This window comes from Molothrus ater, chromosome 17, assembly GCF_012460135.2.
Source record: "Molothrus ater isolate BHLD 08-10-18 breed brown headed cowbird chromosome 17, BPBGC_Mater_1.1, whole genome shotgun sequence".
Taxonomy (NCBI): domain Eukaryota; kingdom Metazoa; phylum Chordata; class Aves; order Passeriformes; family Icteridae; genus Molothrus; species Molothrus ater.
In genome coordinates this window covers 10,050,211-10,065,248 of record NC_050494.2, presented here as the reverse complement: position 1 = coordinate 10,065,248, position 15,038 = coordinate 10,050,211, and positions in this window count along the sequence as shown.

Sequence of the window (15,038 nt, the reverse complement as noted above, 5' to 3'; positions counted from 1 at the left end):
ATAAAGGCTTTGAGTGACACACGGATGGTTGTGCAGAGCCCCCTGCCCTCGGCCTCTCCTAGGCCTGATGTGCCGGGGAGCCTCATTCCTCCCTGTCCCAGCTCCTGCATCCTTTGGCTTCCCTGCCCCATCCCTGCAGCTCTGCCTTGGTGCCAGAGGCAGGAATGGGAGCAAACGCCGATAATTAATTCACTTTGCATACTTAGCTTCATATAGCACAGGAAAGAAAAACCAAACACCAACCAAACAGAAGGTGACTGGCATGATGTGATTTCAGCAAAAGGATGAACCCCCCTCTTTTTCCAAGGGCCAGCCCCTGCTGGTGGCCGTGGGTCAGGGGTGGGTTTGTGCAGGGCCAGGTGGGCTGGGAAGGTGCCACTAGATGGCAATGGAGCTCGGTGCCATGGCACCGGCTGCTTGAGGAAAGGACAGAAATCCAGCCCGTGCCCTCCGTTCCAGCTCTGCAGCAGCAAAACCACAAATACCTTTTATGAGATCCAAATAAGGTCCAAAAGTAAAATGTTAGTATCTAGTGATACATCATTCCACGGGAAATATACAACTTGTAAGCAGAAAGCTGTGCAGCAGGTGAGGGTTCAAACAGAGCAGCTGTGTTATTGCTACAAAAAGCTGGTAAATTCGTATTTCAAGCATTCCCTTCCCAAGCAGGGATAGAGGGATCTGAGCTGTCATTCATATAAAAAGGGAAGTTTTTATATTTTGATTTTCTTTCTTCAGATGTTGTAATTGGGGTTGCTGTTAGCCTGATCCTTTCACCTCACTCTGACACAAGCCTGCCTGGATTCTCCTGAAGTTAAAAGGATGTTTGGTTTGGAGCACAGGAATAATCCCAGGTGCTCTGGCCCGGGTGGAACTCCATGGTGAACCTTATACTGAGCCCAGTGGTCTCTGTGTCAGGCTCATAATTAATAATTGATCTAACTTGCTTTAAAATCAAACAGAAAAAAAGAGGATTGGTAGGTTAAGGGAAATCTGTGTGTTTTACCAGCCAGGGCAACCTCAACCCAGCAAATGTGAGGGTGGCCAGGAGTTGTGAGGGGTGGCTGTGGCTCTGCCAGGGAGCAAAGCTGGGTTTCCTTCACACAATTCCAGGGAATTTGAGGAAGCAGAATGGGCTGGCACTTCCTCTTGCCAAAAAAATTTTCTTTAGAACAGAATAAATGCCAGAATTTTGTCTTCCCTCAAGTTTTGATATTGACCTGCAAGCAGCAATTTTAAAAGAGGAAAATGAGACCATTCTTCTCCTTCTAATGAGGTGCTGCATGTCTTCTCCAGCCAGGAGCCCACCATCCAGTTTCCTAGAGAGGCACAGAAAAATGAATCTCACATTAAATTCGAATTTTCCGAGGTGTTACATCTCGCCTGCTTCATTACCAAGTAACACTCTCTCAGTTAAGAGAGTCCTCTGAGAAATCTAGAAGTGCACACAAAGGGAGGACTCACCACAAATTCTCTTACAAACCTCTCCTTCTAGTAAGAGGGGAGCAGAGCTGCTGTAAAATGAATATTGCAGTAGTTCAGTGAAACCCTGATGCACGAGTAACTATAGAAACTGTAGCTCCAGACATGAGTGTTCAACATACTAATGTGCCCTGCTTCAAACTAATGTGAAAAATGTGATCTCTTACCATTCTGGCTTTCTGCTTTAAAAATACAAAATCTGTTCCAAGTGGAGCAATGCTCTGAAAGTTGATGAAATCACAGATGAAGCCTTGCACCTCAGCAAGGGGAAGGACAGAAAATCCTGAGCTACCCAAGCTTCTGTGGCATTGCAGATAAAATCTGCCCTGTAGCTCATAGAATCATGGAATCATGGAAGCATGGAATGGTTTGGGTTGGGAGGGACCTCAAAGATCATTGATTCCACCCCTCTGCCATGGGCAGGGACACCTTCCACTGTCCCAGGGTGCTCCCAGCCCCATCCAGCCTGGTCTTGGACACTTCCAGGGATCCAGGAGAGCCACAGCTGCTCAGGGCACCCAGAGTGCCAATTCCAACTGTACACTTACCACCTAAAGAATAGCAATGAAAGCATTTTTAATAGAAAAAGTGAAGTGCTTGTTGTCTCTGCATGCTTTCATTCCTAAGGAGGGATTGGCAGAGGATTTGTCTTGGGAGATGTAGACACTTACTTTTGTTTTACTCTGTGAGGAAAATAAAATCCGTAGGGTTGAGCTTGATGCACCAAAAAATAAAAGGATGGATTTTTGATTTTTAAACATTGAGGGTTGTCCATTTAACTTCTCAAAAAATTGCTGCTCCCTGTACTTCTCTTGAGAGACAGCCCAAGCTGCTAAAGAAACCCAGTCAGGGGCCTTCTGAGGTGTGATTCATCTTTCTTTTACAATATCTTAAAACCTTATTTTTATCTCTCTTTTTTTTTCAATTTTCTCTTTTTAAATGCGATAATTCCCAATTCCCCACCAGCAATCTGGGAAGATCATTTGTGCAATCCTTGTAGCACTTCAGCTGGATCTGCTCTAAGAATATTCCCTCATTAAGGCACTGCAGTGTCTTTCATTTTCTCTGTGCTGGGAGCTGGGCCTTCAGCAGTGTGCTACCTGCATCTGCATAAATCAGATAACCAGGAGGAAAACTGATGAAGGCCCAATTTATCAGTGTTTTTCGGGCATCTCACACTTTGTAGGTCAGTGGATTTGTGAGTGTTCCCGGCGCCTTATCTGCTTCTTGTCTTGCTCTACATCTCATGATGCTCTTCTCTTGGAGATAAGGCCCCTCTCATTTTTCCATAGCTCTGTTATTTTGCTATCCTGGAGATCCCAGCAGCTCCCAGGTGGCTCCTGGGAGTGGGTTTTAGATTCCTGGAGGATGCTGTGAAGCTGGAGAGCATCTGCTCCTCCCTGAGCTCCGCTGGGACAGCTCCAGCTCCATGGGCACTGGGAGCAGCCCGGGACACACCTAGAGCTGCTAAACCTCTGTCTCCAGCCTCAAACATTTAAAAACCTGTGGGGACAACCAGAAACAATCCCTGGCTGCTCTGCTGCCCGTCCCCAGGGCGGGCGCAGGGGAATCGCCTCCCTCCGGAGCATCCCGCAGCAGCCAGATGGGTGACGCTCCTCCCTGCGAGCTGCAGGGGGAAAACCCGAGCGGCCGTGCTCGTGTTCTGCTCATCTAATTAGGCGAAAGAACATCATTAATGCTCGGTGTGTCTAATTGATTAACATCGCCGCTGAGCGCGGGGTTGCTCTCATTAGCGGAGTTTGGGAGCCGCGAATTCCTCTCGCCCCGAGTCGCGAATGCGTTGCGTTATCTCGAGGGCAGCAGCTCCTCCCCGCCTTGCTGAAGCGCTTTGCATTTTTACAGGGCTGTTAGCGATGGGGGGAAAGGGAGGAGATGGGGGAAAACCCCCGGCTACGGAACAGCGGAGGGTTTTGCACAATGAAGGTTTGTTATCTTTTTGTGCCTCGTTAACAGTGAAAGGCAGAAAGATTATTAATTTTTTTTTTCAATCTTATAACAATAACATAATTTTTTTTCCTATCCCGACACATGACAACAAGATTTTACATTCTGCATAGGGAAAAAAAAAATATATATTAACTGGGGCTTCAGCAAGCTGAAAACCTGGAACTGTACAACTTGTTTCCATCAGAATGAATCAGACCTCAAAATTTTCATTTTGCAGGTCTTTCTTTTTTTTTTTTTCCTTTCTTTTTTTTCCCTTCTGTTTCATAAATATCTGCATATCAGTTTTTGTTTATACCAGGAATTTTCTGTTCCTGGAAGGATAAATGTGAGATGATTTATGTCTCTTGCCAGACACACACTGACCAGAGGGATTTCCCAGGCTCCAGCAGCTGATCTGGGTGTAGGAGCAGAATTAAATTTAGACGATCAAATTATTCCTTTTGCAAACAACTACATGCAAATTCTGGTCGTGTTTTCCCTTTTTCTTGTCCTACCAGAGGGATAAAAGAAGTTATAAAAATATTAAGAGCTCCGGACTTTCTTAGGGAACTGACCAAGAGGCTGTTTTTTCAGACAGCTTTGCCCTGTTTCCTAGAGGGAAAACTGTTTTTCTGGTTTTTTTCTCAGTTGTATTTACCTGCCCCAATTTTCCCCAGCAGCAGAAATCAGTCTCTAAGTTACACATGGCCCATCTGAGCCCATCCAGGGCAAATAAAAGCCCAGGGTGAGGCCAGTGCTACAAAACCTCCCTAAACGTGGACTGGCCTCTGCATTGCCTGGCCGGGCTTGGTCTCATTCCCCAGAGTGGTGACAAATCCCCTGTGAATCTGGGTCACACCAGGACAGTGACAAAGGAGCAGCACAGGCTGTGTGTGCTGTGGCTTCTGCTCAAGGACAGCCCCTCTCCAGCTGGGAAAAATGGGTTTATTCTTCAGGAATGCACATAAAAAAAAAAAAAAAAGGCTAAGCAGATTAATGCAACTAATTGAGTTTCATGCTTTCTTCCTATAGAGCCATTTTGGAATTTTATTTCTGTTTGTTTCAGGGGAGAAAAAGGCGCTTCCAAGAAGCAAATAATTGTATTTACAGAATTATTTTTGTGTTCATGGGCTCCTGGGGGAAAGCAGTGGGAATGAGCTGGGCCCGTTGTGATCTGACTCACAGATAAACTGCTCAATGGACCCACTTCCCAGACTGCTGCTGCTAATTTGGGCTGGCATTTGTTGATTGTTTTCCTTCCATGCTGCTCGTTTCCTCTCTCTCGCCCGCCTGGCATCGCCCACACTTCTCCTTTCAGCAGGACAAAAGCATCCCAAGGCTCAAGATGTTAAGGGAAGATCCCACGGCAAATGCTGCCCTGTGCCAAGGGGCAGCTGCAGGTTATTAAGGTTTATTCTTGTATTTTTCTGGCTTCCCTTTTCCAAAGGGACACAGCTCAGGGAAGCCAGAGCCAGGGAAACCTGGATGAGGAGTCCTGTTAGTGCAGTAGAGATGGGACAGAGGGGCAGCAGCTCTGGGAGGGGATTCACTGACCCTCCTCCTCCTCCAAACAGCTGCCCTGGGGGTGTCTCCCATCCACATGCCCTCCATAGCCACGGTGCAAGGAAGCGATCCCACGTTTATTAAAATAAACTCCTTTTATGTCTCTGCAGCTCAGGAAAAAGCAACCATCCTATACCTGGAGTCCAGTTCTTTTAAAAAAACGTATTTTTGCATGTTTTCAGCCTAAAATAGGGCTTCTGTGGATTTTACCCACATCTATGCCAGATTAGGTTTTGAAAGAAATAACATCTTAGCTTATTCCACCCAGGATCACAGTAAATCCTCTACCTCTTGAGAGCTTTAGTTACCAGATTTTGTAGAATTCTTATACAAATCCTGTCAGTAGATTAAAGGCAGATCTGAGCATTCTATACCCTCCAGGGCTGCAGGGCCAGGGCCCCTGGGTCCCCTTGTGGCCCAAAAAGGGGGACAACCCTCCCCAGGCTCACTGCAAAGGCTAAAATCTCTCACCCACATCTCCTCAAGATCCCTGAATAAAATAAGCCAGAGAGGAGGTGTTCATCAGGCCCTGGATTGTCTCAGCATCAGGAATAATTGCTGTGACACTGGGATTTTCTGTCTGCTCTATTAAGCCAGCCTTGGGGACCAGGGTCCCCACGAGGACGTGGCCTCCCAAAGGGTCCCTGTCACGTCTTCCAGCCCTTCTGGGGATGCCTCAGCTGCCCTGGGGGGTTCCAAAGCAGCACATGATGTGTGCTCAGGCACCTGGATCCCTCCTCAAATGTCAGCCTCCTTCAGAAGTTTTTGCACTGCAAAAATTCACCTCACTTTCCCTCTGGCATTAGGTTACATTGAGTATTGCAGGAATATGCATACACAGGGCTAGAGGAAGAAAGAAATGCTTTAAATGAAAGATCAGGTTATGAATTAAAGATAAAGGAAATGTGATTACTGCAGAAACCAACTGAGAGCAGGCAAATGCTGAGGTGGATTAAGGAGGAAGCGCTCACTGAGCGTTGCCACATTTGCTTCCATAATATTCTGTTTATAGAGATAAAACCAAAAACAATATGTAGCTTGAAAAGAGCAACATTTAACCTCCCCCATGCCAAGTGCTTTGATTTAAGCTTCTCTAGATGTGCCAGGTGTAATTAAAACTCCTCAGCAGCTGTGGAAGTAGTGGAAATCCATCCTTTCCCTCCTGCAGCCACTTGAAGGCTGTCGCTGGAAGCAGGTGGTTGAGAAGGCACCAGGGACAGATCATTCCTGGTAACCTTTTGCTGACAAGTGTGATGTTTGGGGCTTCCCTTCCCTCCCTCTGCTCCACAGCATTCCCCACCTCCCTGCCTGGAGCTTTTTCCCTTCTCTCACACACAGGCAAGGAGTGACACTGAGCAGCTGTGGGGAAATTCACCCTGTGCAGCCTCCTGACAATGCACAGAGTCCAGAGCTGCATCCTTCTGCTGTCCTGCTGCCCAGTTGGGTATTACATACCTGGGTAATGACATTTAACCGACCCAGATTGGAAAGTATCTTGGAAAAGACAAAAAAAAGTTAAATTTTGACTCAATATAACATGATGACAATGGTAGATTAGCTTAAAACTCTGTACCAGACCCAAGTGCTGCTAAACCTTGACAGATTCAGTTTTGAATTCAGGTAAGATCATTAAAACTTTGGTGCAAACACTTAATTTTAGGAGCTTTAGGTCTGAGTCAAAACCCAAGGAGGGGTGGATCTTACATCTTCTTGCTCAGCACCTGAGCAATCCGGGTGACTTCAACCCCTGCAGGGTCTTGGTGCTCAGCCCCACCTCTGGCCCACTCCTGAACTGAAATTTCTGCACAAATCTTCCCAGAACTAAGAAGTTTCACTTGACATTTTAGAAAATCACTCGAGGGAGACAGAGCTAACACACATCATACCTCCCAGCCAGCAGCACATGTTTGGGAAAATAGGTTTCATTTCACTAACTCAGGCTTTATAGCACTATCCCTGCTGGAGAAGATGGCAGACAGCAAAAACACATGGTGGAACCAGGAGCTGAGAGAGAACTGTTCTTATCTCATGCTTACTCATTTATACCCTTAAGTTCCTATTTATCCCATGTCCACCAGCTGCTTTTCTCCTAATTAATCCCCTGTGGAGGGTAAACCCTCCTGCCACTGCCTTCCCCACACATGGGCTCTTCAGAGGTGCTCTGAACTCTAAGCTGCAATTAGACTGTGGTCCACAAAGGCTAAATAAACAAAGAACCACCTCTTTGGGGGATCCTGTAGCTGCAGGGAGCAGAGGGGACTCCCCAAATCCTGTGTTTTCTCCTCTTGCCTGGGACAGCATCTTGCTGGGTCTCAGTGGCAGTCCCACTGCCATCACACCCGGTCCTGAAAAGGTTTTCTGTGTGCTGTGCTCTCAGCTGCTAATTTGAGTAATAGCATCACTGTAATTAGTAGGGGAAAAAAACCCACAGAAAGAAAAGGAGTCCTGGAGTGTGTAGGCAAAACAATGAGGTTTGTTTGAGATTCCTCATTGCTTTCTTGATCTGATCCGTGGTTGCAGTAAATACACACGAGTACCTAAATTCGCTCAGCCTGGCTTTTTCCTCCGCTTACTCTCCACAGACAGAATGTAAAAACCATCATCATTTGATACTACAAAACTGCCTGACATTTTTCATCATGAATATCAAGATTGTTTTCTTGCCACTGCAAATCCCTGCGGATGCGTTATGCCCGGTTATCTCAGCTCAACACATTTCACAGGGGGACATGTTGTAAGAGTGGCAGGACTGACAAAAATAAAAATTCACTTCAATGGAGAAGGCAAATCTATTTCTTGTTTGGCAGGCTCTGGCAACTGGTGCTTAAACAGCTCCTCATGCATTTCGGATGCGCTCACAGCACTCGGGCTGAGAAATTGCTGCCTCCCAGTCTGGAGGAGAGACAGGCACTTTGCACCACCCGTCTGATCTGATCGTGGATCATCAGAGCTAAAGCTGCACTTAAGCTGCTGCTTAAGTGCATTTCAGCCTGGGGAATTCAGAGCTGCCTTTGGAAAACGTTCTATTGGTTTGTATCCAAGTGAATTGGTTTAAGCATCACCCTGTGGTGCTGGTCGCAGGGGTCCCAGGACGAAGGGAGAGTTGAGAATCTTGACTCCATGTTTCAGAAGTCTGATGTATTATTTTATGATATATATTATATTAAAAGAAAATTATATACTAAAACTATACCAAAAGAATAGAAGGAAGGATTTCATCATAAGGCAAGCAAAGGAAGGAATGGAATGATAATAAAATCTTGTGACTGCTCACAGCCTCAACACAGGTGGCTGTCATTGGTCATCAGGTAAAAACAATCCACATGAGACCAATCAAAGATGCACCTGTTGCATTCCACAGCAGCAGACAATTGTTGTTTACATTTCGTTTCTGAGGCCTCTCAGCTTCTCAGGAGAAAAAATCCTGGCAAAAGGATTTTTCATAAAATGTGTCTGTGATATCACCCCTACCTGGGGCAGAGCGGAGTGAAGGGTGGTGGAGTTCCTGCTGCCTCAACTAAGCAAAACAAATGGACATTTTGCACCACTTCTGGGTGCAAATTCCCTCTACTAGGAATGGGGGCTGGGAGAGCGAAAACCCATTTCAGGATTCAAAATATTTTGTCCAGCACTTCATTCTGGTGGAGACTTGCCTTCAGCAGAAAATGAAATCCTGACAAGAGCTGGATAAGAAGAAAGAGCTGGTGGGACAGGCTGAATGGTGGGATTTTGGTTTTGTAATCTCCCTGGACACTTCACCAGTCAGCTCATCTCCTGAGCTGGCCGTGATGCCCAGAGATGTGGGAGCAAAGCTTGGGGTCCCATCCATGGCCTGACGTAGCTGGGAGCCATCTGTGGGTGGCACTGGAGCAGCAGCTACAGGTACTCAGCAAATATTGTCCAGATTTATGGAGAATGGGCAGGAGACCTGGCTGGCTCCCCTGGGTCTGGTGAGCAACAATCCCAGCGCTGAGTGAATTGCAGGAACAGAGTGTGCCTCATTAGAAGAGCTCCTCATAAGTTATTCATTGTTATTTAGACTCAATACCAGACAGCAAAATTTAATCAGCCAGCATTGTGAAATAGCAGTGAGGGAAAACTGGCGAGCAGCTCCACATTTCCAGAGGAATTATGAAATGGTCCCTGTGGCTTTAGCTACTCATTTTGCCATGTTTTTAGCAGCCCTGCTCTTCCTGTGTTATTCTCACCAAGCAGAGGCTGTTGGTTTCACTCCCCTCCATGGCAGCTGGGAAGGTCCTTGCTCACCTGCTGTGACATGTCTTGGTGGGTGAGACCTTGTGGTTGGCGGCACATGGGCAGGAGAAGAATGACAGAGAGTTTTTGGTGGAGGATGTACTGTCTGCACTGTGTTCATACTCAAAGCCAGCTCATCCTGTCTTTGAACATTTAAACAGAGAATGACTTTCAAAGTGACCTGCTCCAGAAACACAATTACATGGATTATAATGCAAGAATATTACCAGTCTTCTGTTCTTTTGATCATGTCAGTTCAAACCTGCAGCAGAACTTGACTGCCATGAAGAAGATGTGGCTTTCCTCTTTTTCCATCTTTTTCTATTTGCGTTTCAAGTCTGTAAATGTTTCTCAAGGCTTCATTCACTTGACAGTGACTTTGTATTAAGTTCCCCATTCAAAGCCCCTCAGGTATTGCCTTTCCCTCAGTGCTGCTGTCCTGGGTGAACCAGAGAGTCCTTTAAACTGCAATAGTGATTAATTACCACCAGTGTGAAGAGATGCTAAATTTCCCAGTTGTGACTTGATGGCTAATTTGGTTTGTGAGACGAGCAGAAAGGACCACTGGGCTCTTCTCACTGGAGTTTGAAAAGTGATGTTTTAACTAAAGTTAGAGGCACCAAAGAGGATTACCCTGTCTGCAGTGCCAGCTCTGAGGCACAGCAGATGAATGGGCAGGGGGATCAGCACAAGATCCCTGCTAAGCTGGGGCACAGAGGGAGGGAGACACCCAAGCTGGCCCCAAAGAAAGGCTTGGCAGCCTCACCTTTCCTGCTGCAATCCTTACTTGAAAAAAAACTAGGAGAAATCATAGAATAAACTCAGCTTCTGGGTTTTCCCTGGAGCTCACAGGGGTTGCAAGTGCTTTGGGAAAGATTGCCTTGTGTTTAGCACAAGTAAGGCCCTGAAAACGGTGTTTGAGTTTTCCATGCTGTTAATGACAATGCACGATGTCACTTGTACTGCCAGGTTGCATCTCCACCAAGAAGGAAAGGGAAAACATTCCAATAATTGCTATCATTGGCTTGTGGCTATTTACAGCACCTTGAGGGGCAGCATGCCCTGTCAGAGAGCTTTGTGATCCTTTATCTGAGTCCTCTCTTCAGCTAAAATTGGAGATACTCACTCCCTTCTCATTTCCCTGATGTCCTTGGCAGGCAGCAAGCCATGTGCTATTTAATACCTGTTGGTAACAGAATTTTCAAGTGCCCCAGAAGTCTGATATTTTTGTGTGCCTTTTTAAAAGGGAGGCACACATTAATTCATTCATTCCAGAATCCAGGAGAAGCTCCTTGCTTCCCAGCTGCAGTCTCAGGGCTGGCTCCCAGTATCCGTGTCAAACCACGCTACATCTCTGTGAGATAAGGAAAAGGAGGGTAGCAAATCCCCCCGAGCCTGAAAGGCTGATGCATTAGCTTATTGCCTCTCCTACCCTCACTAATGCCATAATCTGATGGAATTAGGAGAGATGGCCCAAAAACCAGGAGAGTGGAATGGTTCCCTCCACAGCCATAGGTACCCATGGACCGCTAGTGCACATCTCCGTTTTTGCTGGGTACCTTGGGTGAGAGAGGTTGCAGCAGTTATCCCAGCAGATGTGGAGGAGCAGGGCCATATGTTTGAGTGGTTTATGGCTCCCAGAGGGGCTGCTGCAATCACTGTCCTGTGGACAGCAGCCCTTGTTGGGAAAGACAGCACAGAGGCTGAGGCACAGCGTGCCTCGGCAGGGGACGGTTTCACAGATGCAGGAAAGGGGTGTTGGAGGGCCCTGTGAGCTCCTGGAAGAGGTGACAGGGTTTTCTCACTGGCTTGGCCCATCTTCCCGTCTCCTATCAGCACTTGGAGGGGTTCCATCCTGCAGCTTCATCTCCTTGGCTTCCTTCAGCACTGCTTGTTCACAGCCAGCCTTCTGCTCTGCTTGCTGCTAATGAAGTAATCCAGCGTCTCTGCCAGCCACCTGGTGCCTTTGTTAAACGGGGAGGGAGCAGCAAACTGTTCTCATCTCATTGCTAAGCTGACAACTTTTCTCATGTGTAGAGTCATAAATATGCAGGAAATTCAGCGACCACATCAAATGCCTGATCCTGACTTCAACCTGACTCTCAAAGAAAGGCAACCCTGCTCAGAAACCTCTTGTCCTGGACTTTGACTGTTGTGCAGTGCCTGCTCTTCTCCCCTGATCTTTATTGTGTCCTCACCTGAGTTCTCACTAAATGAATAAATTCATACCTGTCAGTGCAAATTGGGTACCCTGTACCTGATGGGGGAGAGATTTTGTGAATATTTAATCAAATGGAAGAACAATGAAAAGTGCCAAGGCATGCAGTGTTCGAGCAGCAGGTGATGGAAAGCAGGTGCTAGAGGCTCTGCTGGTGGCTGGATTTGGCTTGGCACAGGGAATCCTCGAGGGGCTCTGTGCAGTGCAATGGTCTGTGGGGAAATAAGTGCTGGAGAACAGAGCTGGACCACTGCATCCATCGGGATTCAGAGGCAATTTTATGTGCTACGAGTCTCATGCATGCTCATGTTGGTTTTTCACATATCTTGTGTTATTCGTGGCTTGAAGCTGTAACTATTTGGCTGAGGGAAAGACTCTGCATGGGTCCTGATCTTTTTCCCAGCCTGCAGATAATGGTGTTGCTCCACTGTCTCCACCTGAGTAAGAGAGATCTGAATGTGAACAGTGCATTTTGCATGCTGGAACAACATAAAGTTATGGAGCTTGCCAAAGGTCGCATAAGATGGAATTGGGAAATTAAAAAGGTACTGGAAAAACATTAGATGACAGCACATGTACAGGGCCACAAAGAGCTCTTAAAAGATTACCCCAAGCCATGACAGCACTGACTGTGTTTTGTGACTCGTTGACTTTGTGGGAAAATATTTTGTCTAAAAACCTGCAGGACTTCTTGAATCAAAAGGACTTTCCTTAAAAAATAAAAGAGTTCCAGCATTATCAGAGCTTTCCTTTTTCTTCTTTCAGGAGCTTCTTCAGAGTTTAAGATGGTATTTGTAGGTCTAGCTGGATTTTGGAATTAATAAGTAATAGACGAAAAGGAAATGAGTTATTAACTGCATTACACACCCAGGCTAGCACTTTGTACCAGAAGTATAAGGAAAGTGGGTGGGTATGGATTAATTAGACTTGATCTTCTGGTTGCCAAAGAAATTTAAATATGCCATGAATTTGCCACTCTTTTTTTTTCTCTTAGTTTTTATTTTCATCTGCCTGTAACAGAGTTTTAAATACTGACTCCAAATGTAATATGCTTCCAAAGCAGCATTAGTGCTGAGTCTAAACCAAACATTATCTGATTAAATCTTGACCCAGATGAGTTTGTCTACTTTCTGTGCTTCTAAATACATATTTGCCATATGTTGCCTCATATGCTGCTTTTGTTTTTTACTGATTCTTGGGCCCAAATGCTGTAATAATCATATGTTCCTGTTAGTCGTGAGTCAAACAAAGTCCCAAGTTTGCAACCACGTTCACAAGTCTGAAAATTAAAGAGCATCAACATCCATGGTCAATCATCACCCTGGTCAATCCCGTTGCTGTCACTTCTTCCCAGCTCCAGAATCAGTGGCCAAAGCCTCAGTGGATGTGGATTTTCCCCTGTGCTGAGGCTGGCCAAGCACACAGCACCTTGCAGCCTCCTCGGGACCCCTTTTGTGCTGCAAAGTCCTGTACTGGTTAAATTTATCTCATTTTCAGACTGTAAGCAATCCATGGCTCCAAGCAGCCCTTGCTGCCTCAGGGAGGAGGTGACGCCTGCCCTGGATGTCTCCCCCATGAGGTCTCATCCCTTTCAGCCATGGGAAGGGCAGGGCAGAGCTGAGCAGCTCCTGAGGGCTGGAGTGCCCAGGCCAGGAGACCCCCATGGGCACGCAGCACTCTGCAGCTGGGCAGCCTCAACATCACAAATCTTTCAGCAGCTGCTGAGCCTCCAGCCCCAGGTCACGCTTGAGCTGTCAAATGATTCCACGCAGAAATGTGTCAGATTGGAGGGAGGGCTTCGGTTGGACCTGGCTGGTCCCTGGCTCCTCTTCTCCAGCACCCTGCAAGGAAAATGTGGTTTTTCTGCTGGGGAGAGCTGTGTTCTCCCACCTCTGCTTCAGCACAGCCTATAATCCCCTGCACACTCCCATGCAGCTTCTCTTTTGTGGCCAAATTTCCAGAGCAATCATGAGAACGCTGTATGGATCCCATTTCTAGTCTGCTGCTTAAAAATATCTTACATTTTGAGCTGGGCACAAGGCTTACTAAGCTGCATGTTTATGCAGAGAATTCAGACTTCTTCATCGGCTTGAATCAAATTTGACAGTGCCTACAAAACCTCTGAGTATCCAGAAAATCTAAATCTTTTTTAATGTGTTGAAGTATTTGCACTGTTGAAATGAAAGTGAACATAAATGCTGGCTTAATATTTATCCCTGTTTGTACTTGGATTTTATTTTCAGGGTTCTGTGACAGCAACATAAATGTAAGTTATTGCTGATTCATATTCACACTTAATTCCTCTCTCCCAAACCTCTTTATACTTCTGCTACTTATTCTTGCTTGAGCTCTTCCTTTTTTTAACCTGTTTCCTAGCAAATTATAGTTAGAGGTGAAGCATTTTCTAGTTCAAGCTAATTTCTAGAATTATTCAAGCATTTAATTTAAGGAATAGCGTGCAATTATAGCGAAGTACTTTGGAAAATTTTAATCCTTAACTAAGAAGCTTCCTTGGAGTTTCTGAGATGTACAGGCTGAACTGGGAGCCCGCAACAAAACCCATGAGCCAACATTCTCCAGCTTCAGCCCTGTGGTTGTGCTGTAGCAGACTCAACATTGATTTTGGCTGCTGCAAAGCTGGTCCCATTAAACACACCTACGAGGAAGCCTCCCAAGGGAGTGGGTTCCTGCCTGAATAGCAGAAGTTGCTGTGTTTAATTTAAACATTTAACATTGAACATCCTCGCACCCCACGCTCAGAATTGATTATAAACCTTGGGATTTGTGTCTCTTTCTGTCAAGGAAAATCCTCAGTGGGCAGAATGGGGAAGGCAAGTGGAAAAAGGCTGCTCCTTTCATGGGCTCAAATCCACATGTGCTGGCCAAACCCCATTATGTATGATGTTTACACACATTCTGCATCCCTAATCTACCTTATTGCACTGCAGGTGCTCAGCCTGGCTCCAGGAATGGCAGCTCTGAGCAGTAATTGCAGGTTTCCTGCAGGTTCATTGCAACCTGCACCACCAGCCATCTCCTTGATTTATTCCTAAACAGAAACATTTCTCTGGATATCAGCACACAAATTTAATTTCATTCATCTGTGCCAGGTTAGAAATTGCACCCGTGAATGGGGTTTGCTGCTGGAGTAATGGGAAAACCACTTAATGTCATTTAAGCCATTTGGGACCAAACCTCACTGTCATGACAGCCTGGAGGACAAATCCACGGGCTGCAGGAACCAAGAGAGGTTTGTTTGAGATGTTTGCTCAGTGCCAAAACCGAGCATGAGGATTTGCTGCTATTTTATAGGTTGGCAAAAAGATCCACATAAACACAAGCTGTAATAATTAGCTTGAGACAGTAACACACGAGTGCAGAGTTAGAGGGAGAGAGTGGATTTTGGCCCTGTTGTTTTTCCACTCCATTTTATTTAGGTGGTGGCATAGAATCATAGAATCATTAAGGTTGGTCAAGACCTCCAGGATCATCAAGACCAATCTTAATGGAAATATGAAAACACATTTGTGGTGATATCTGCACCCAGCCTGTTATTTAGCTCCTAGTCAGCTGG